Source organism: Aegilops tauschii, chromosome 7 (genome assembly GCF_002575655.3).
Source record: "Aegilops tauschii subsp. strangulata cultivar AL8/78 chromosome 7, Aet v6.0, whole genome shotgun sequence".
NCBI lineage: Eukaryota > Viridiplantae > Streptophyta > Magnoliopsida > Poales > Poaceae > Aegilops > Aegilops tauschii.
Window position 1 is genome coordinate 642793982 of NC_053041.3, and position 21356 is coordinate 642815337.

Below are 21356 nucleotides of genomic sequence, written 5' to 3' on the forward strand. Positions count from 1 at the left end.
ACAATCTCCTAATTATATTGTAGGAACACAGGGTCCACATAGTATTCTCCGTTTTCAGCGATCACGTGGTCAAGGAAGAATGCCGCCAATTCCTCTTGAATTGCTCGCATACGATCTTCTGCTAGGAGTTCATCCCGCATCCAAAAGATCTAATTTGAAGAAGGGGGTCAATACATATGTATATATATGAATAAATGAAACTCAACACAAATGATGGTAATAAAATAAAATTGTGAATATTATTGCTTACGCACTTCATATTGTTCTTCAGTGTAGCCCCGCTCACAGGTCGTGTGGCGGATGGACTCGCAAACGTAGTATCCACACTAATTATTCCCGGGTTCCTGCCACAACCACTTTACAAGAAATAGAGGTCAATCAAACTGATAAGCAAGCATGCTAAATGGTATTGATGAAACTAGCGCTTGAATCACTAGGAGATGCGCGGAACATGCTACTATGGTACTTACTTTCGGGTGTCTAAATTGCAGCTTCTTCGGGAGTCCCGGAGCTTTTGAGGTGAATTTTCTCCAAACCCTGCCAGACAAAGAAAACAATTACTTGATATCAGGAAATGAACAAAGTTGCTGATATGGTGGATAATGATCGATTTAACTTAATCCTGGAGCATTTGAGTCATGTTCGCATAGTCCTGGGGATCTTTTCGTCTCGATTCTAAGACGGTTACTACTCCCGGCTCAAGCTTAATCTCTAGGAGAATATAGTGGAAGCTGCGCATGCATGCATAAGTCATCAATTACATTACCATAACCTGGTCTAATAAGGGAAACCGAATATGCACAAGACAGTAACACTCACTTGAAGTTGTAAGGAAAGAGTATTATATCTTTGTTTTGATTTAATACCAACGATTGTAGCAAGTTGGCCTCGGCTTCTTTGGGATTTTTTTCAACCGTATATGCATCTACGAGATTTGTGTTAATGAACCCAATATCACCGATTTGTCTTTTCTTCAATTCGGCGATCTTCAATCTGCATAATATAGTGAGGATAAGTATAAATACATGCAATGAAAGAGCTGACCTATATAGAGAGACTTAATGACAGAAGTAGTACTACTTACAAACAGTAGCAAGTGATCGTTGTTTTATCGAGGGACTTTTGATTGTAAAACTGGAAGAAATCCTCAAATGGAACATTCAGCAGTTCAATTCCAACGAGGTCATTCTCCGGTTTAACTCTCAGCGTCAAAGTACTCATCCCATCAGACTCTCTGCAGGTTTTCATGTACCAATCATGTAGTCTTCGCATCATCGTGCTTAGAGATATGACATCTTTGACGAGAGGCTTCCCGTAATGGTATTTGTGTTCGTCCACCTCCATGATTTTATAATGTACATCGTCGGGCAGGTAATCTCCAAGATTGCTATAACCGGGCACCATACCCGGATCATTAGCGACGATGTCTTTTGACACCTTGAGCGGGGGGCACGATTGGTTCGCTTGTTCGCCGAGCTGGGCAATTTTTTTCCCAGCTCGTCGTTCTTTCATCCTTTTATCACGGACAGTACATCCCGACCGCTCCGCTTCGGCATATGCCTTTGCAAGAACGCGCTCATAGTTGCCTCTCGGCGGAGACTTTGGTGGTTTTGTCAGGGCAGCCAGAGTGCGCTTTGCTTTCACCGGATCTACCTTCTCCTCCAGAGGTGGATGTTTCTTTGCTTTCACCCCTTCAAAGAAGTTCTTCACTTCGGCTCGCACGATCTTCGCATTCTCCTCCTCGGTCCTCTCATATGGTAACTTCTCTGGAGTCTTCAGAGAAGGACTGAATCTGTATTGCCTCCCGCCTCTGGCAGCTGTCTTCTTTCCTTGCTTACGAGGCGGAGGAGAAGGACTACGACGCGCCGGAGCAGCCGCAGCGGCGGCGGGTCTCTTCCGCCCTTGCTGACGAGGCGGAGAAGGAGGAGGCTGGCTGCTCTGGCGCGCCGGCGCTGGCGGAGAAGGAGGCGGAGTGCCGCCACGCGCCGAAGAAGGAGGCTGAGTGCCCTGATCACTCGCCGGAGGAGGAGGCGGAGGAGGAGGCGGAGTGCCCTTACTCGCCGGAGCCATCCAGTTCGGAAGCTTGATGAGCTCCTTCCGCCGTAGGCATGGAGTCTTCAGAGCTAAACCCAGCCGAGTCTCCCCTTCAACGGTAGGGTGGTCAAGCTGGAGGTCCTCAAATCCCTCCGTTATTTCATCCACCATCACCCTAGCATATCCTTCTGGAATCGGCCGGTAGTGGTAGGTTGCGCCGGGTTCAGTAGGTAAAACAGAGCCAACAGCCGCCTTGACTTTCAAGTTCTGCCATTCCGCCATAAGGTGGCAATGTTGAGACTCCGTGATAGCATCCACGGGGTAGCTAGCAGGAGCCGCATGCTCCAGCTGAGGCAGCTCGGTGGAAGCCACGCTGCTTCTCCGCTGAGATGGCGGTGTAGCTTGGGGGACAGTTTCGGCATCTCGATTGCCGTCTCGTTCCTCTAGCGCTTGAACCCTTTCGTGCAGCTTCTGAATTTGGATCTGCTCCAATTTTTTCCTCCTCTCCTGGGTTTTGTAACCGCCTGCGTCCGGAAAACCAGCCTTCCGGGGAACGGAGCCATCTTCTTAAGAGCATGAGACTTGATTAATTGCTCTATAACTGGCTTCTCCGGATCCTCCTCTGGCAGTAGGGTGAAATTTGCCTTCAGCTCAGTCCAAAGATCATCTTTCTGCATATCATTGATATAAGACACTTCAGGGTCTTCCTGCGTAGGCTTATACCATTGGTGGATGCTGATCGGGATCTTGTCCCTAACTAGAACCCCGCACTGAGCAGCAAAAGCATCCTTTGTCCGGAGGGGTTCAATCGGTTGGCCGTCGCGCGCGATTGCTGTGATCTCAAACCTTTCATCCGAGCGCAAATTTCTCTTCGGGCCTCGTCTCTTTACCGCAGTTGTGCTCGATCCGGATGGCTAGAAAAAAGAAGAAAGACGAGTGTTAATTAATATGTGTACATACCAAAACAAAGAATGCATCAATTAGCTAGTCAGCACAGGCTTAACTAATATATTTACCTGGCCGGACTCTGTTCGGTCACCGGAGCCGTCACCACGAGCTCCTTCTTGCACCAGCATTGGGTCACCGGAGCCATCATAATCATGTCTTTCCTCCTCCACTCCTCGATCACCGTAGCCTGCTTCTTCACCCTGTTCTTCCAGACCATCATTGTCGTTAAGATACGACAAGATATCACCTCCGGCTAAGATTATGTCCCCCAACACCGCTTCTGCTTGCTCATCTCGTCCGTGCTCCATTGTTTCTGCAAATATTACAACAGGGCAATTATTACACAAACATGACAGCAGGTGGATATATTAGTGCAAACGTAGACCTAGCTTATTCCGGGTTTGGGCTGGCCTAGGCAACGCTTCAAGGGTAGGGGCGCGGCGGGAGGGGGTAGGAGACCGACATCGTTTTTTTCTAGGGTTTGGGTGTCCTCGAGAGTTTTGGTCGAGCGAGAGGGCCGGGGGGTGCTCCCGTGGTATAAGTTATCACGGTCGAGAGGGGGTATACATATCGACCGTCCATCATGTCGAAGTTATCTGGGAGGGAGTTATATATATCGACAACGACGACATACATACACGGGAAAATAATGTTATCGAGGAGGGGGTATATCGACCCCCCCCCCCAACGTGTTGAAGTTATCGGGAGGGGGTTTTATATCGACAACGACGACATACATACACGGGAAAATAATGTTATCGGGAGGGCGTAATATCGACAACGACAACATACATACACGGGAAAATAATGTTATCGGGGAGGGGGTATATCGACCCCCCCTCGTGTTGAAGTTATCCCCCCTCGTGTTGAAGTTATCGGGAGGGGGTAATATCGACAACGACAACATACATACACGGGAAAATAATGTTATCGGGGAGGGGGTATATCGACCCCCCCTCGTGTTGAAGTTATCGGGAGGGGTATATATCGACGACGACAGACCCGATAAAACATAAGAAAACGAAGAAGAAATAAAAAGAGGAGAAGAAGAAAGGAATAGAGGAGAGGATTAAAGAAAAAAAAAGAAAAAAAAAGAGGAGAAGAAGAAAGGAATAGAGGAGTCCTCTATTCCTTTCTTCTTCTCCTCTTCTTTTTCTACTTTTTTCCTCTTCTTATTTATTTCTCCTCTTCTTCCTCTCCTCTTCTTCTTTCTTTCCTCTTCTTATTTATCTAAAATTGTAACTTTTGCATATATAAAACTTTTCCATGTGGATCATCATTTCTCATATCTATCGAATATATACCCATTGTCATATATAAAAACTTTCTATATATGAACAAAAAACTTTCTATGAACAAAAAAACATTTGTGACATATATATTCATACATTTTGAACATCTACATACATACAAATTTTTTTTTGTTCACATATACATTATAGCCACATACACATATACATCACATATGAACAAAAAAAATTAAACTAATAAAAATAAAAAAACATATAGCCACATATGAACAAAAACATATAGCCACATACATACACATACACATTATATATATATATATATATATGATCAAAAAACAATTAACTAATAAAAAAAAGAGCCGGGGCGGCGGCTCTCACAGCGGGGGCGGCTAGGGCGATGGCGACGGCGGGGGCGGCGAGGGCGCCGGAGCGCGGGGGCGGGACGGGGTGGGGGCGGCGAGGGCGCCGGCGAGCAAGCCGGCGAGCACGCGCGGGCCGGGCAGGGGGGCTCGGGGCGCCGAGGCAGCGCGCGCGAGCAGGGGAGCATGAGGCGGGGTGGCGCGTGGGGGCAGGGCGACGGCGACGAGCACCGGGCAGCGACCCGTCGAGGCAAGGGCGCGGGACGACGGCGACGAGGAGCGGGCGGCGACGGCGAGCACGGGCAGCCTGGCGGCGTCGGGGGCAACTGGCGATGGAAATCTGAAAATTTCCTAAGTGCTGGCTTATATAGCAAAGCCTTTGGTCCCGGTTCAACGCACAAACCGGGACGAATGCCCCCCCTTTAGTCCCGGTTGGTGGCACCAACCGGGACCAAAGGTCCCTTTTCAGCAGCCAAAAGGGCGGGAAGCGGCGGCCTTTGGTCCCGGTTGGTGGCACCAACCGGGACTAAAGGGGGGGCATTGGTCCCGGTTGGTGCCACCAACCGGGACCAAAGGCCTTGCGCTGCCCGCGACCAGTTTTTTAGTCCCACCTCGCTAGTTGAGAGGGGCTCGGAGTGGTTTATAAGCCCCACTGCGGCTGCCCTCTCGAGCTCCTCTCAAATGCAGGCTTACGGGCCTAATGTCACACTGTGCTGTCTGTGGGCCTATTGGGCCTTCTGCGGGCCTGAATCCTGGCCCAGGATGGGTTTCTAGTCGTATTTAGGCCGTGGTGGCCCAATAGGTGGCAGTTTTTTAAATTTTTTTCCAGTTTTTTGGTTCTGTTTTTTGCATTATTTATTTTCTTTTGTTTTTTGCTTTATTTTTTAATTCTTTTTGCTTTTAGGTCAGCAAAATTATAAACTGTCTTTTAGTGCCATTAGTTTTAGAAAAAATATAAACTTTCTATTAGTGCCATTAGTTCTTTATGAAAATTCTTTTTGCTGTATTTAGTTTTTTTGTTTTCTTTTTTGCTATATTTATTTTGTTTTGTTTCTACTTACAACAAAAAACTTATTTATTTTATTTTATTTTGTTTCTAATTACTTATTTATTTTACTTTATGATAATTCTTTCTGCTATTAAAGTTTCTATCAAAAAAAGTTCTTTATGAAAATTCTTTTTGCTTTTAATGATTAAAAATAAAAAAGAGGCGCAACGCGCGTTGATTTGCTTCAAGCCTTTCGGAATAGTGTAGACTGCACTGCACATAGCTCGATGCAGTCTACCTTATTCCTCAAGGCTTGAAGCTAAGCAACGTGAGCATTGCGCCTCTTCTTCATCGTCTCTGCACTCAGGGCTTATAAACCGCTCCTAGTGCCTCTCAGCTAGCGAGGTGGGACTAAAAAACTGCTTAGCTAGTAAGAAACTCTAGTACCGGTTCGTGCCACGAACAGGTACTAAAGGTGCTCGTGGGACCACAGCCTCATTAGTACCGGTTCGTGGCACCAACAGGGACCAAAGGGTGGAATTGGTCCCGGTTCGTGCCACCAACCGGGACCAATGGCCTTGCACAGCGGCGTGGTGGTGAGTTTAGTCCCACCTCGCTAGCTAAGAGAGAGCCGCACCTGTTTATAAGGTGCAGTGCGCCTGAGCTATCGAGCTCCTCTCTAAAGTAGGCTTACAGGCCTAACCTCTCTGTACATGCCTGTGGGCCTACTGGGCCTTCTGCGGGCCTGAATCTTGGCCCATGGATGGGTTTCTAATCGTATTCAGGCTGTGGTGGCCCAGTAGGTGGCATAATTTTTAATTTTTGGCCTGTTATTTTTCATGCATTTACTAATTATTTTGAGCTATAAGACCCTAAAATTGAAAAGCATTTCAAATGAACTCTGAAAAGGTTGAAAGTTGGCATGGTATCATCATTTCATCCACATAGCATGTGCAAGAAAGTTGAGAGGGTTACGGCAAAAACTAGATGCACTTCTTGTACAAAACGGACAATGGTATCATACTCGTCTATTACAAAGTTCGCATGGTATCATCATAATAGTTGCGGGAGAAAGTCTTCACTTTTTCTTCCTTGTGTCATTTGCTTATTGCGCCGTAACCATGGATAATCTTCATCGTTTATCAGGATGCTTGGGTCAGCCTTGACTTTGAAGGGAGGAATTTCATGGAACTTTTCATAATCTTCAGACATGTCTGTCTTGCCCTCCAGTCCCACAATGTCCCTTTTTCCTGAAAGAACTATGTGGCGCTTTGGCTCATCGTATGATGTATTCGCTTCCTTATCTTTTCTTTTCCTCGGTCTGGTAGACATCTCCTTCACATAGATAACCTGTGCCACATCATTGGCTAGGACGAACGGTTCGTCAGTGTACCCAAGATTGTTCAGATCCACTGTTGTCATTCCGTACTGTGGGTATACCTGTACCCCGCCTCCTGACAGATTGAACCATTTGCACTTAAACAAAGGGACCTTAAAATCATGTCCGTAGTCAAGTTCCCATATGTCCATTATGTAACCATAATATGTGTCCTTTCCCCTCTCGGTTGCTGCATCAAAGCGGACACCGCTATTTTGGTTGGTGCTCTTTTGATTTTGGGCGATCGTATAAAATGTATTCCCATTTATCTCGTATCCTTTGTAAGTCAATACAGTCGAAGATGGTCCCCTGGACAACGAGTACAACTCATCACAAACAGTGGTGTCACCTCTGAGACGTGTTTCCAACCAACTGCTGAAAGTCCTGATGTGTTCACATGTAATCCAGTCGTCACACTGCTCCGGGTGTTTGGAGCGCAGACTGTTCTTGTGTTTATCGACATACGGTGTCACCAAGGTAGAGTTCTGTAGAACTGTGTGCTTGAGACCAAGAATATCCGTCCCTGCATATTATTGAGTCCCCCCCTCCAAGCGTGCCTTTTCCAGTCAGTCTCCCCTCATACCGCGATTTGGGGAGACCTATCTTCTTAAGGCCAGGAATGAAGTCAACACAAAACCCAATGACATCCTCTGTTTGATGGCTCATGGAGATGCTTCCTTCTGGCCTAGCGCGGTTACGGACATATTTCTTTAGGACTCCCATGAACCTCTCAAAGGGGAATATATTGTGTAGAAATACGGGCCCCAAAATGACAATCTCGTCGACTAGATGAACTAGGACGTGCGTCATGATATTGAAGAAGGATGGTGGGAACGCCAGCTCGAAACTGACAAGACATTGCGCCACATCACTCCTTAGCCTTGGTATGATTTCTGGATCGATCACCTTCTGAGAGATTGCATTGGGGAATGCTCATAGCTTCACAATGGCTAATCGGACGTTTTTCGGTAGAAGCCCCCTCAATGCAACCGGAAGCAGTTGTGTCATAATCACGTGGCAGTCATGAGACTTTAGGTTCTGGAACTTTTTCTCTGGCATATTTATTATTCCCTTTATATTCGACGAGAAGCCAGTCGGGACCTTCATACTGAGCAGGCATTCAAAGAAGATTTCTTTCTCTTCTTTCGTAAGAGCGTAGCTGGCAGGACCTTCATACTGCTTCGGAGGCATGCCGTCTTTTTCGTGCAAACGTTGCAGGTCCTCCCGTGCCTCAGGTGTATCTTTTGTCTTCCCATACACGCCCAAGAAGCCTAGCAGGTTCACGCAAAGGTTCTTCGTCACGTGCATCACGTTGATTGAAGAGCGGACCTCTAGCTCTTTCCAGTAGGGTAGGTCCCAAAATATAGATTTATTCTTCCACATGGGTGCGTGTCCCTCAGCGTCATTCGGAACAGCTAGTCCGCCGGGACCCTTTCCAAAGATTATGTGTAAATCATTGACCATAGCAAGTACGTGATCACCGGTACGCATGGCGGGCTTCTTCCGGTGATCTGCCTCGCCTTTGAAATGCTTGCCTTTCTTTCGACATTGATGGTTGGTCGGAAGAAATCGACGATGGCCCAGGTACACATTCTTCCTACTTTTGTCCAGGTATATACTTTCAGTGTCATCTAAATAGTGCGTGCATGCGTGGTATCCCTTGTTTGTCTGTCCTGAAAGGTTAGTGAGAGCGGGCCAATCGTTGATGGTTACAAACAGCAACGCGTGCAGGTTAAATCCTCCTGTTTGTGCTCATCCCACGTACGTACACCGTTTCCATTCCACAGCTGTAAAAGTTCTTCAACTAATGGCCTTTGGTACACATCAATGTCGTTGCCGGGTTGCTTAGGGCCTTGGATGAGAACTGGCATCATAATGAACTTCCGCTTCATGCACATCCAAGGAGGAAGGTTATACATACATAGAGTCACGGGCCAGGTGCTGTGATTGCTGCTCTGCTCCCCGAAAGGATTAATGCCATCTGCGCTTAAAACAAACCATACGTTCCTTGGGTCAGCTGCAAACTCAGCCCAGTACTTTCTCTCGATTTTTCTCCACTGCGACCCGTCAGCGGGTGCTCTCAACTTCCCGTCTTTCTTACGGTCCTCACTGTGCCATCGCATCAACTTGGCATGCTCTTCGTTTCTGAACATACGTTTCAACCGTGGTATTATAGGAGCATACCACATCACCTTCGCAGGAACCCTCTTCCTGGGGGGCTCGCCGTCAACATTACCAGGGTCATCACGTCTGATCTTATACCGCAATGCACCGCATACCGGGCATGCGTTCAGATCCTTGTACGCACCGCGGTAGAGGATGCAGTCATTAGGGCATGCATGTATCTTCTGCACCTCCAATCCTAGAGGGCATACGACCTTCTTTGCTGCGTATGTACTGTCGGGCAATTCGTTATCCTTTGGAAGCTTCTTCTTCAATATTTTCAATAGCTTCTCAAATCCTTTGTCAGGCACAGCATTCTCTGCCTTCCACTGCAACAATTCCAGTAGGGTACCGAGCTTTGTGTTGCCACCTTCGCAATTGGGGTACAACCCTTTTTTGTGATCCTCTAACATGCGATCGAACTTCAGCTTCTCCTTTTAACTTTCGCATTGCGTCCTTGCATCGATTATGACCCGGCGGAGATCATCATCATCGGGCACTGGTTCCTCTTGATCTTTAGCAGCTTCCCCCTTGCAGCATCATTGGGCACATCGTCTGGTTCCTCTTGATCTTCAGCAGCTTCCCCCGTTGCAGCATCACCGTATTCAGGGGGCACATAGTTGTCATCGTCCTCTTCTTCGCCGTCTTCCATCATAACCCCTATTTCTCCGTGCCTCGTCCAAACATTATAGTGTGGCATGAAACCCTTGTAAAGCAGGTGGGCGTGAAGGATTTTCCGGTCAGAGTAAGACTTCGTATTCCCACATATAGGGCATGGACAACACATAAAACCATTCTGCTTGTTTGCCTCAGCCACTTCGAGAAAATCATGCACGCCCTTAATGTACTCAGAGGTGTGTCTGTCACCGTACATCCATTGCCGGTTCATCTGCGTGCATTATATATAATTAAGTGTGTCAAAAACCATTACAGAACATCATGAATAGATAATTAAGTGACCAAATTAATAGAAGTTCATCATCACATTAGAACCAAAGTACATACATAGTTCTCATCTAACAACATATATATAGCTCTCCAGAGCATCTAATTAATTAAACCATACATTGAAACTATGTAAAACATTTCAATGCGAAAACAAATGCGATCATAATCGCAACCAAGGTAACAATTGATCCAACGGCATAATGATACCAAGCCTCGGTATGAATGGCATATTTTCTAATCTTTCTAGTCTTCAAGCGCATTGCATCCATCTTGATCTTGTGATCATCGACGACATCCGCAACATGCAACTCCAATATCATCTTCTCCTCCTCAATTTTTTTTATTTTTTTCCTTCAAGTAATTGTTTTCTTCTTCAACTAAATTTAACCTCTCGACAATAGGGTCGGTTGGAATTTCCGGTTCAACCACCTCCTAGATAAATAAAATCTATGTCACGTTGGTCGGCATATTTGTCATAAACAATAAATGAACCAAATAGTTATAAAAAGATAATATATACCACATCCGAATCATAGACAGGACGAGGGCCGACGGGGGCGGATACCAAAACCATCGCACTATGTAATAAGAAAGAATAATAAAAGTAACAAAATTAGACATGTATCTATCTAAAGTAAGAAATTTTTTTCTTTCAGAAAGAAGATAAGAATAAGAGGCTCACCACGGTGGTGCTGGCGACGACATCGGCGCGGTCGATCGACGGCGGTGAAGATGGGGACGGGACGTGACGGACCGCTGAACCTAGACAAATCTCGGGGAAAATGGAGCTCGGAGGTCGAGTTTCGAGAGGAGAAAGATTAACTAGTATGGCTCGGACATTTCATCGTACACCTCATGTGCATAGGAGGTGAGCTAGAGCACCCAAATGCCCTCCCCTCGCCGGCCAGAAAAAACAGAGCACTGTGGAGTGCTCTGCTGTGGCGATGGGGTATATATAGGCAACTCATTTGTCCCGGTTCGTGGTAGAAACCGGGACTAAAGCTCAGCCTTCTGTCCCGGTTCGAGCCAAGAACCGGGACCAATGGTTGTGGGCCAGGAGCGAGGACCATTGGTCCCGGTTCGTGCCTAGAACCGGGACAAATGGGTCCATACGAACCGGGACCAATGCCCACGAGGCCCCGGCCGGCTCCCTGGGCTCACGAACCGGGACGAATGGCCCCATGGGTCCCGGTTCGTGACTGAACCGGGACTAATGGGCTTGCCATGCCTGAACGAAAGCCCTGTTTTCTACTAGTGAACGCAGAGGAAAGGGAGTTGCCACTACAACAGTACAACACATCCCGTCCTCGAGAGTCGGCTCCCTGGGGTAGGCGCTGCTCCTGGGCGCCTCTTTGGTGCAGGGGCATATGGGATGTAGCGGTACACATGCAGCGGGTTGTCGTTGATGTCACCCGCGCAGCCGGGATGGAGGCGTGGCGCCATGGATCTGGCCATGACGACTTTGACGGCGATGACGACGAAGCTTGTGGCGGTGCATGGTGGTGTCGTCTAATAATGATAAGCCATTGACTGCCACTCGGAGACGGTGCTTGGCGTCCGGAGCGTCCCCTTGGGATTTTGGTGGTGCCGGTGACCTTTCTTCCTCGTCAATGGTTCGTGCTGCTCATATGTCATCAAGTTTGTGCGTGTTTGCAACAACTGGGATCATGGCAAGTGGAGGAGATAGCATATGAATTCGATTGGGTGATGCTTTTCGAGTACCCGGTCTTGAGCTCCGGGGTGAAAACCCTAGGTCTGGCATCTTATTGGCTACTAGTAGAGTGCCTGTGCGTTGCCACGGGCTCTTGAAATAGTTTACCAGAGTTACATGTTAAAATCCACACATACAAACAATATAACACAAACTGAAGTCCATTATTGCAATGTAACAAGCTGAGTGATGTTACAACTTAACATCTATTACAAAAATACTAATATCTGGATGATGCGGTTAAGAAATTCTTTCACAATATCAGGAAAGTTTCCTCTAGCTTCATTCCCGCGATGTTTTAGCAAGTATAATAAAAAATGCTTCCTCAATTCATACCCATCCTGCAGAAAAAATAAATGTAGTTAGTATGAAAAATTCACGGAGAAGGTCTTAAAACATGCAACCCACAATACTCACCGGCAAACCGGCTTGACCAATTCTTTACCGTTCCACCAGAGCATAAAATGAAAAACAAAATAGCCAGACACATTCCTGGAAAACTTTCAATTAATATTATAAATAATATAATGATAACAAAAGTAAATATTCTTGTTATGAATTCATTACCCGTCTATACTCGTTGGAACACCGGCCGGAAATAAACGATGCCATTTAGATATATCAAAATTCCACCCAGGCAGCTTTATTTCGAGTGCTTCTTTGAAATCCCTTGAAAAACTTTTTAATTTCAGTGAATGCCTCAAGTTTTTATCCTCTGACGATTGTGATGATTGAATAGGATCCATAATATATAGACGGCGTGCCTCTTTGTCGATGATGTACAGGATGTATCAGCCGATGGATGCATAGGGAAGATAAATCTACAAGTGAAGCTATTAGGAACAAAAACAAACCATGATAACAATGGTCAAAATATTTTATTTACCTTATTGCAAGATGAGATGTCGGTCTCCATCCCAGGCCAGCTATCAAATAATGTTGCCAACGTTTGGATAGTTTCCTTCTCACAAAATTTCTGACCTCGTGTTGACTCTAGCAGCATGGACTAAGTAAAAGAAAAAAAATTGTTTCAACATGTTGATACTAATGGCACCTAGAATGAAGAGTTACGGTAACTTACACAAAATCGTAGATCCATGTAGTGTATAGGAGGGTCTGTGAACAATACTCCCTCGTCACATGCCAGCATAAGCACGGCGGTGTTGAAGCAATCATTGTCCATGGGCTGCTCCATGTTTAGTATGCACTGAAGTTTCTTAAGACTTAAGCTCATTGGATCGGGTGTGGAGCTCCGGACCCATACCTTCCTGTAATTTGGATGGTAAGAAGAACAATAATATACATCCGCACATTAAATATTGATACATGATACTTACTCCAAACATCCAGCATCATTGATCGACATGATGTAGTTGCAGGGGCAAGTATTTCACGTTGGTCCGTGGGAATGATAGTGATTGGGGCGGGACGTTTCTCTTCGACCACGTCAGATGGATTATCCAGGATCTCAAGATCAGAATTAGCTAAAGTTTCTTCGTTGAGAGGTTGATGGTACATGGGACATCCTTTTAACTTATTAAGCTCTGAATCGAGCAAAATAATTGCTAATTTTTGTCGAAAATGTTTCATATCCTCCTACAAAAAAAATATGAAAACAATTTATAAGATATTTTGATAAAACATTATGAGATAATGTATAAAACTGAAATACCTGCGTAAACTGGTCTGACAGTCCATGCGGTGTCCAGTATTCCATATAATTTAGCATAAACAATACACATGATACGCTATAATATTATAAAATAATGCTTCAGAATATCACACAGATGAATCTAAAAACAAACCATTGTAACAAGTGCTTACCCATCGGTTTGTATTGCCTCCTGAATTTGCTCTACAACCGTCCATTTTGTAACATTGAGATCAGGCCACTTATGAGCTTTGATAAACTCCGGACTATGCTCTACAAGTTTCAGCCATTTCTCCAGCCCTAGCAACTATTTTATATATGAGAAATGTTAAGGATGAAGTCAAACAAAATAAATGCTAAGATGAGAAAAGAAATAGATATTTACCGTAGTAGCAAGGTCATTGCGTTTGACATTCTCACCAAGTGAGTCCAATACTTGGATCTCTTGTTTTTTGGCGTTGGAAACTGCTAGATACCAATGGTAGCCCGGCATGTTAATCGGAATGAATAACTGGTGTAAATAAGATACAAGTCACAGTCACAATTAGATATAGTTATTAATAAATTATTAAACATATGAACTAAATAAAAACAATCCATAATTATATGCATGGATTACGAGACAAAAACTAACCATATCTTGTTGTAGATAACTATTAACATGACGCACGATGCGACGATATTTTGATGGGTCTATGTCTCTTTCCCCGTCTTCTTTTATCTGGCCCGATACAAATGTGCTAATAATGTGTACCTTTTCACCCACCCTGTCTTGTAGATGGTCGTGAGCAAGCATGCAATATATGTAAGCATTTATCACCTGTAATGGGCATTTAGATTATATTTATATTTTATGATATTATATATTGTTCGTATTATTAATTAAAAAGTTTGTGCAATTGGTCTTACACCGTCATGTAAGAACATATCATCTTTAATAAGGCATTCCAAATCGTCGGTTGATAACAAGGCATCTCGAATGTCTATGAACTGGGTATTCTTCGGGGCAGACTTGATTGATTCGATGACCGTAATATCCCTAGCGGTACAAACATAGTCTGTCGAATTCATAAAAATATGAGCCAACTTAACAATCAAAATGAGCAAAATTAGTTCAATACAAAAGACAATATCACAAAAAAAAGATTGATAATAATATTAAAAAAAATACTTGTGGGATAACATGTTAATTAGCATCCTTTTTTGGTTTGTTATGAGATATAACCTCTTCGACATTATTATGTTGTGAATTTTCGTCCCCTTTCAGCGACATTGCATCTGAACCCTCAATGGATTCTTTCCGTGCATCTCCAAAGTCCATATCAATGTCTCCTATATTCTGAAAAACCAAAAATATAAAAATAGACCTTTCATATTATCATCTATAATATACATAGAGAGGAAGGTTAGCTATATGCACCTCTTCTCGTGGTGTTTCAGTGCGGTCTGTCATCGTTACATCAGTGCATATGTTGGAACCCATCACTTTATAGCTATGCTGAAATATAAATAGTATTTTTTGCTGCATCATATAATGTGAAACTAACACAACTATTTTCTCTGTGATAAAAAATTCTTTTGATTATAATGCTGAAGGCAGGGGCGACTGGGCCGGCCCATTTGGAGGTAACGAGCTCCAGCCGCGTAGTGATAGGCCCGAAACTAACCACATGTCTTAAACAAACCTAGTGATAGGCTTGCGGAGCGACCTATTAAGTATCGAACTTATTTTGAAAAAATTCAAAAAATACACACTAAACATTTTGTAATATACGTTGAACATTTTCTTGACATACAATGAACTTTTTTCATTATAGAATGAACTTTTTTTAATATACATGATTTTTTAAAAACATACGAATATATCCTCTGAACAAATTTTGAATACCCATTGAACATTGTAATATAAGTTGAACAATTTTGTAATACACATTGAACATTTGTGTAATATACACTTAACAAATTTCAAAACAATGTGATTATATATTCATTGAACAATTTCTAATAAATGTTTAACAGTTTTGTAATGGATGATGAACTTTTGTAAAAAACCATGAACATTTCCTTAATATACCGATGAACACTTGTGTAACATGCAATGAACTTCGTATATTATAATAAAAAGGAAACGATATAAATAAAGAATAAAACAGTATAGGAAAAGAAATATAAACAGAAACAAAAAAAGATAAGAAAGAGAAAAAGGAAAATAAAAGAAATAGAAAGCAGAAGAAACAGGGAGGCAGCAGCGAAACAAGTATGGGCCGGCCCAAACAGGGCTGTTGCGAGGCGGCCCGGCACGACGGCCCACCTGGCACGCATGCCTCTCGGGCGGCAAAACCACTGGAGCGACGCGGCAAACCCTTTCCCCTCCCCCCGCCGCATTCTACCTACCCCCTCGCCCCTTTCCCCTTATCCACATCACTCTCTCCTCCCCTCTCAACTCACTCACTCAAACCATCTCGCCCTTTCCCCTTCCCCTGCCGCATCGCCGCCCGCGTCGATGACCAGGCAGCCGCACTCTTTCGCCCACCGACCACCGCATCGATCTCCTGCATTGACGGACCTTGGTGCTGCGTGTTGTGTGCTGCGCGACCGAGCGGGACGGATGGGGCGCGCTTCCTGGAGCACCTGCGAGTGGTCGATCCGGTCCCGTTCCGGTCGGATCCGCGGCGGCGCTCCTCTCCGGCGATGTCTCAGGTGGATCCGAAGCGAGGCGTCCCGATCTGCAACGCCACAGCTCTGGTACGCCACTCCCCATACCTGACAACTCCATTAAACGCAGGCTGCTCTGATCCGCCCCCTCCTGGTCTTCTTCGAATCTTTGCGTCCCTGATCTCGTTCCTCTTGTCTTTCAGTGCCGCGGCGCCGTCACCAAACCACACATGCACGGCGAGGACGACGACTGCTTCCCGATGCCGCGTCTGACGCATCCATGAGAGGCGCCTGATGGGGCTTGGTTGGGAGGCGCCTGATGATGTAGAAGGCAAGTGAACAGAGGCACTTGGTGGGACAGAAGTTGGGCTCAGGTGATGCGGCGGTCGGAGAGATGCTGTGGAGGAGTTGGCCGGCGACCCCTTTCCTTCTAGCTTCAACGAGTCCGTGCATGCGTGACCTGTGCCGCCGGAGAAAGCGAAGCAGCAGCGTGAGTCCTCCCTTTGCCCTTCTCTTTCTGTCTTATAACTACTATTGCTCTATCAAGGTTTGCGTGCTAGGTTTTCATCTTGGTTTAGAAATTGGACAGATTATTTGATTAGCAGATCGTTAGCATAGATTAGACATCCAGACGATCAAAGAAGTAGGTGCTTAATGGATGGGTGGATGCTGGCTTTAAATCAGCTCTCACCTGATCACTGGATTTGATGTGATCTGGATTTGAGGAACTTGGCTCCCTTTTACATTCTGAAGATATATGCGTCTTGTTTTCGATGTGATCTCGATTCGAGGAACTTGGCTCCCTGTATAGATCATTTTGCTAATGGGTACCTCAACGAGAGTACAATGCACATGGTACACCAATGATAACGTCCCATACTGCTATTCAGTATTTATTTGTCATCTCAGTGCTAAATGGAATTTTTCTTTTAATTTATGTATCTATATTGTTGCCCCTAGCAACGCACGGGCATTTAGCTAGTGAACTTCCTAAATCAATTCGTACACGCGGCTTTGCCCTTTGGAAACTTGTTTAGTAGTACAAGACGATAAGAGGCCGAGGGCATCTGTCACCCTCCATCTGAAATTTTTGTGACTAAAGTAACAGGCATTTCTTACTGATTATAGTTTTTGAGAAAAAACATATAGTTAATTCTCATTTTAAGTGTTTGCTGTTTTATCTTGAACATCTTTCTTTCAGAATGATTTGAGTCTTGTTGGTAGGCATTGTTCAATAGTCAACATAAATGCAACTTTGTATTTTGAATGATCAGTCTAACTTCTCCATTGAAACAAGCGACAGATCTTCAGTGAGCAAAGAGGGCAGTGGAAGGCAGGAACCCAACCCCAGGAGTTCCTTTGAACCCTTCAGCGTTAATACAATTATGCTTACACAGATCCTGAGAAGGAGGATGCTATAAATGTGTAAGTTAATTTATGTCTGCAAAAATATCACTCTGACAAAACCTTAGGAGTAGAGAGACATTGGTCTAATATAGTTACACACAAGATTTTGATGTTGTGTTTGTTTGAAATGCAGATTCTTGGGCCATTTCCAGCCTCAACAAGGCAAACCTCCTCTTGTGGAAGTTGGACTGAGATCTGCATTACAATATTGGCCGCCAAGGAACTCTAAGTGAAGAAACTGGAAGGTACTGATATAAACTCTTGTACTAACAACAACATTGTTTGATAAGCTGTGTTGTGCCCCTTACTACCATTCTCATCAATTATAGATTCGTGATGGTCTGCAAGATATGCTTTATGAGCCAATATAAAGTTTAAATAGTTGTTTCACTTGGCAGCTACGAAGGTGGTTTAGAATATTGTTGTTATATTCTAGTAATAAAGAAGAATGCCCACAACACAACTTATGCAGAGAGCAAGTGATTAATTGTTATTTATCCCGTCTTTCCTAATCGCTAATTCACTGGATTCTTAATGTGCAGACTGATGCAGAAGCAAAGCATTTCAAGAAAAATTTCCTCCAACTGAGGGCAAGAAGGGGCCTACACCACTGACAGCCATTGCCATGCAGAAACGGTGAGCCCAGTGCACGGTGTTCACTTTCCTAGGAGTGCTAGTAGCATCTGCAAATAGTGCCAGCTCAAAATAAGCACGTGCATCGTATTACTTGCTCTATCTTGAGAATGTAGATTCATTTGGTTGGGATATAGTTGGTATTGGAGTATTACATATCCATTGTGAATAATTTTAGACTAATCCATCGAAGCATTCTGTCCTCATGCAATTTTTATTACATGAAATGACATAATATTATGACTCTGATGATATATATCTTCAGATGCTTTTTTTTATAAAAGAGAGCTTGCCTCTCCGATTTCAAATAAAGAAATCATCCGTTCACAGACATTTCTTCAGAAGATAATTATATTTGTTTGTTTTCTGGCATGTTGAAACACTTAAAAAGTTATTAGTTTGTTCTTCTGGCTCAAATATATTTGTGAGATTTCATTAAAAAAATATTGCTTGGCTATGCAAATTTAGGCAGTGAACTATGGTCATAACTTAAAAAGTTAGGTGTATGCCACACTTGCGATGTCCAGAATAGACTGTTAGCCTATAATATCTGAAAGAACTATTTGTATTCAGTTGCAGCCCACCTAATAGGACTGCTTGATTAGATCTACAATCAATTGTATTGGCTATGAGCTTTTTATAAGCTGGCACTATCTCCACTGGTGTTCTTCATTTGGAATTTGATGGTATGTCTGACCAAACATGATCCTAATCTAATTATTTTACAAAAGAGAAAGATCCAGAAATTTGATGGTATGCTTTTTTTAAACTACTATTAAGGACAAATTTAATGTATTAATTATATCTAGTGGTGGAAGTTGGATGAGGGGCCCATTCTGAATAATTTTAGAGTATTCCATCGAAGCATTTTCACCTCAGTTTTTATTACATAGAAGGACTTAATATTATGACTGTCATGATATTAAGTTTTTCAGAAGTGTTTGTTTATTTGTTTGTTTTCTGCCATGTTCAGAATTGCATGCATGCTTTTATTGCTATAAAATGTGCTTTAGAAAATCATGTGTTCATAATTGCATGCATAATTTTGTAGGTGAACATAAAGAAAATGCAAGATAAAACATACTTTTGATTGTATACCTCAACCTAACATGATCCTAATATAACAACTATTACACTTCTAGAGAAGATAAAGATCCAGAATTGTTCGTACCCAGAGGAACTCGCCTTCTTGATGCTGTTGTGATTTTCCTCCAGGTCTGCTGTTGTGATGGCCGAAGGAAGAGCAAGGAGGGGGAGGAGGGATGGCAGAGGAGGTTAACATCTATAGGTAGGCCATGCGGAGAATAACTGGGTAGCAGATCATGGCTGAATATAGTTGTACCATATATACCATTGTTTTCTACCATATATACCATTGTTGATGGTGCAGATATATTTCCTTTTTCCATCAAATGCACACCTGTTAATAAATTAGAAAAGATGTAAAAATCAGAACTTACTAAAGAATTAAATTATTGTATCTGTTCTTTATCCCAGTATCATATAATATATTCCCAATTCCATTATTTCAGCCCACTTATTTTGTGAATACAACAGAAAAGGAAATAAAAGAAACTTCCTTTTCCTACTCCCCGTGGTCGTCTGTATGTACAAGCATTATCTCTTTATTAGGAAAATCATATCTCTAGATTTAATACAATCTTATTGCTCTATCCCAGACAAATGAAATATTTAATTTACTAACTCATATTAATGTATACACCGAAGGATTGCAACGGAGTACGTCTGCTAATAAATCATAGAAGATGTAAAAGATCCAAACTTGCTTAAAACAATTTTTTTCTTTACTATTTCTTTAAGTTACTGAATAGTTTTTATGAGGTATAAAATTTTCGCATATAAAAATACAATAGTTACAATATGCGATTTGTCTATTAAAATATTAAATTGGTAACGGTGAAATTATAATAAATTTTTTGTTCACTTATTTTCTCACTGAAAATTAATGCTTTGGACTTTTATGTCACTTGTTTGGTTGACTGTATATTAACTCATTGTAGTTATCTTTTGATGTGTTGATTGGCAGCTTTTATTATGAAGCTAAGCTTCTAGACACACATCTGATCTGGTAGTTATTTGTATGAGTTGACAAGACATTCGACATGAAGCTATTAGAATATACATCGTTCGACTGGTATGACATATTTTCTTCTGTCTTGAACTCGTCGTGCTCCTGGTAACATGGGATTTCCTTGCTACTAATGTATCGTATTGCATATGTCTGTTTTCAGTGTAAATGTGTTCTTTGATCAACCAAACCTTGGTGAATGTACAATCAGGGGGAGCCTTGATGCCTTCTCATGTAAGAGTAAGATCCACAAAATTTTGATAACTTGAGTCCATTACATCATGACAATAGGGTCAAGCTCCACTTTAATTTGCAGGCAAAGCATGCAGGAAATGATTGTTGGCTTTCAATAAGCTTTGAATATGAGGTAAATACTTTCCATCAGCCTATGGTTTACGACAACTGCTTTTCTTTTAGCGCTGATGTTGATAAGTAGGCATTGACGTGTTAGTTATATATAGTTCGTATTGCCAAATATGTAGTTCATGACTTATTCTCATTGACGTGATATTTCGAGTTCTAGTTGACATATCTTGGATACAGTTATACGAAACGAGGAATTATAGGGTGCGTCGCAAAACAAATGTTTAATATATCCAAAACAACAAAACAACAAAAAGTAACATGCAACAAACCTGCTCCTGACCGCACGGGTATTAAAGTACAAAATATATATAGAAGCCAAAATATATAGATATAACCAAAACAAGCAGACAACGTTGAAGCGAATACGAAGCTAGAGGGTGCCATCAAACCGTTTATTCCCTATATATATATAATCCAATACATTATTCATATTGCCAAAAGGATAATTCTCAATTTGATCCCTAACAAAGTTCTATTAGCTTATTATATTTGCGACATTTGAATATGCATCAGTCCATAGTCATTCGTCCAAAAACCTCAAGGACGCTGTAATTTCAGCTGGGATGTTTCCAGCTGCTTTATTGCCTTTGATCATCAGCATCTGGACCAGCAAGTGCTTTCTGAGCTGTATTGAATCCTGAAAAACATAAATAAAAATTTAATAAATCGCTGAAAAATGTATTGCACAACAGACCTACGTGATAGGAAGAACATAAATTTATAATTAACAAAGCTATGGAAGATAGAAACTTGTTATATATGCATGTACCGAAGTC

The 21356-nt window shown here is 43.0% G+C and overlaps 1 long non-coding RNA gene across 2 annotated transcripts; it reads left to right on the forward strand.

Moving 5' to 3' along the window:
• The first annotated feature begins 15874 nt into the window (after positions 1-15874).
• On the forward strand, positions 15875-20950 carry LOC123494784 (uncharacterized). 2 transcript variants are annotated; one of them, XR_006666661.2, is made up of 3 exons: positions 15875-16175; positions 19341-19413; positions 20173-20950. It is a non-coding gene; the product is annotated as an uncharacterized lncRNA (long non-coding RNA). The 2 variants fall into 2 exon arrangements; XR_006666660.2 differs by lacking the exon at positions 15875-16175 and adding an exon at positions 16225-16528.
• Positions 20951-21356: the final 406 nt, after the last annotated feature.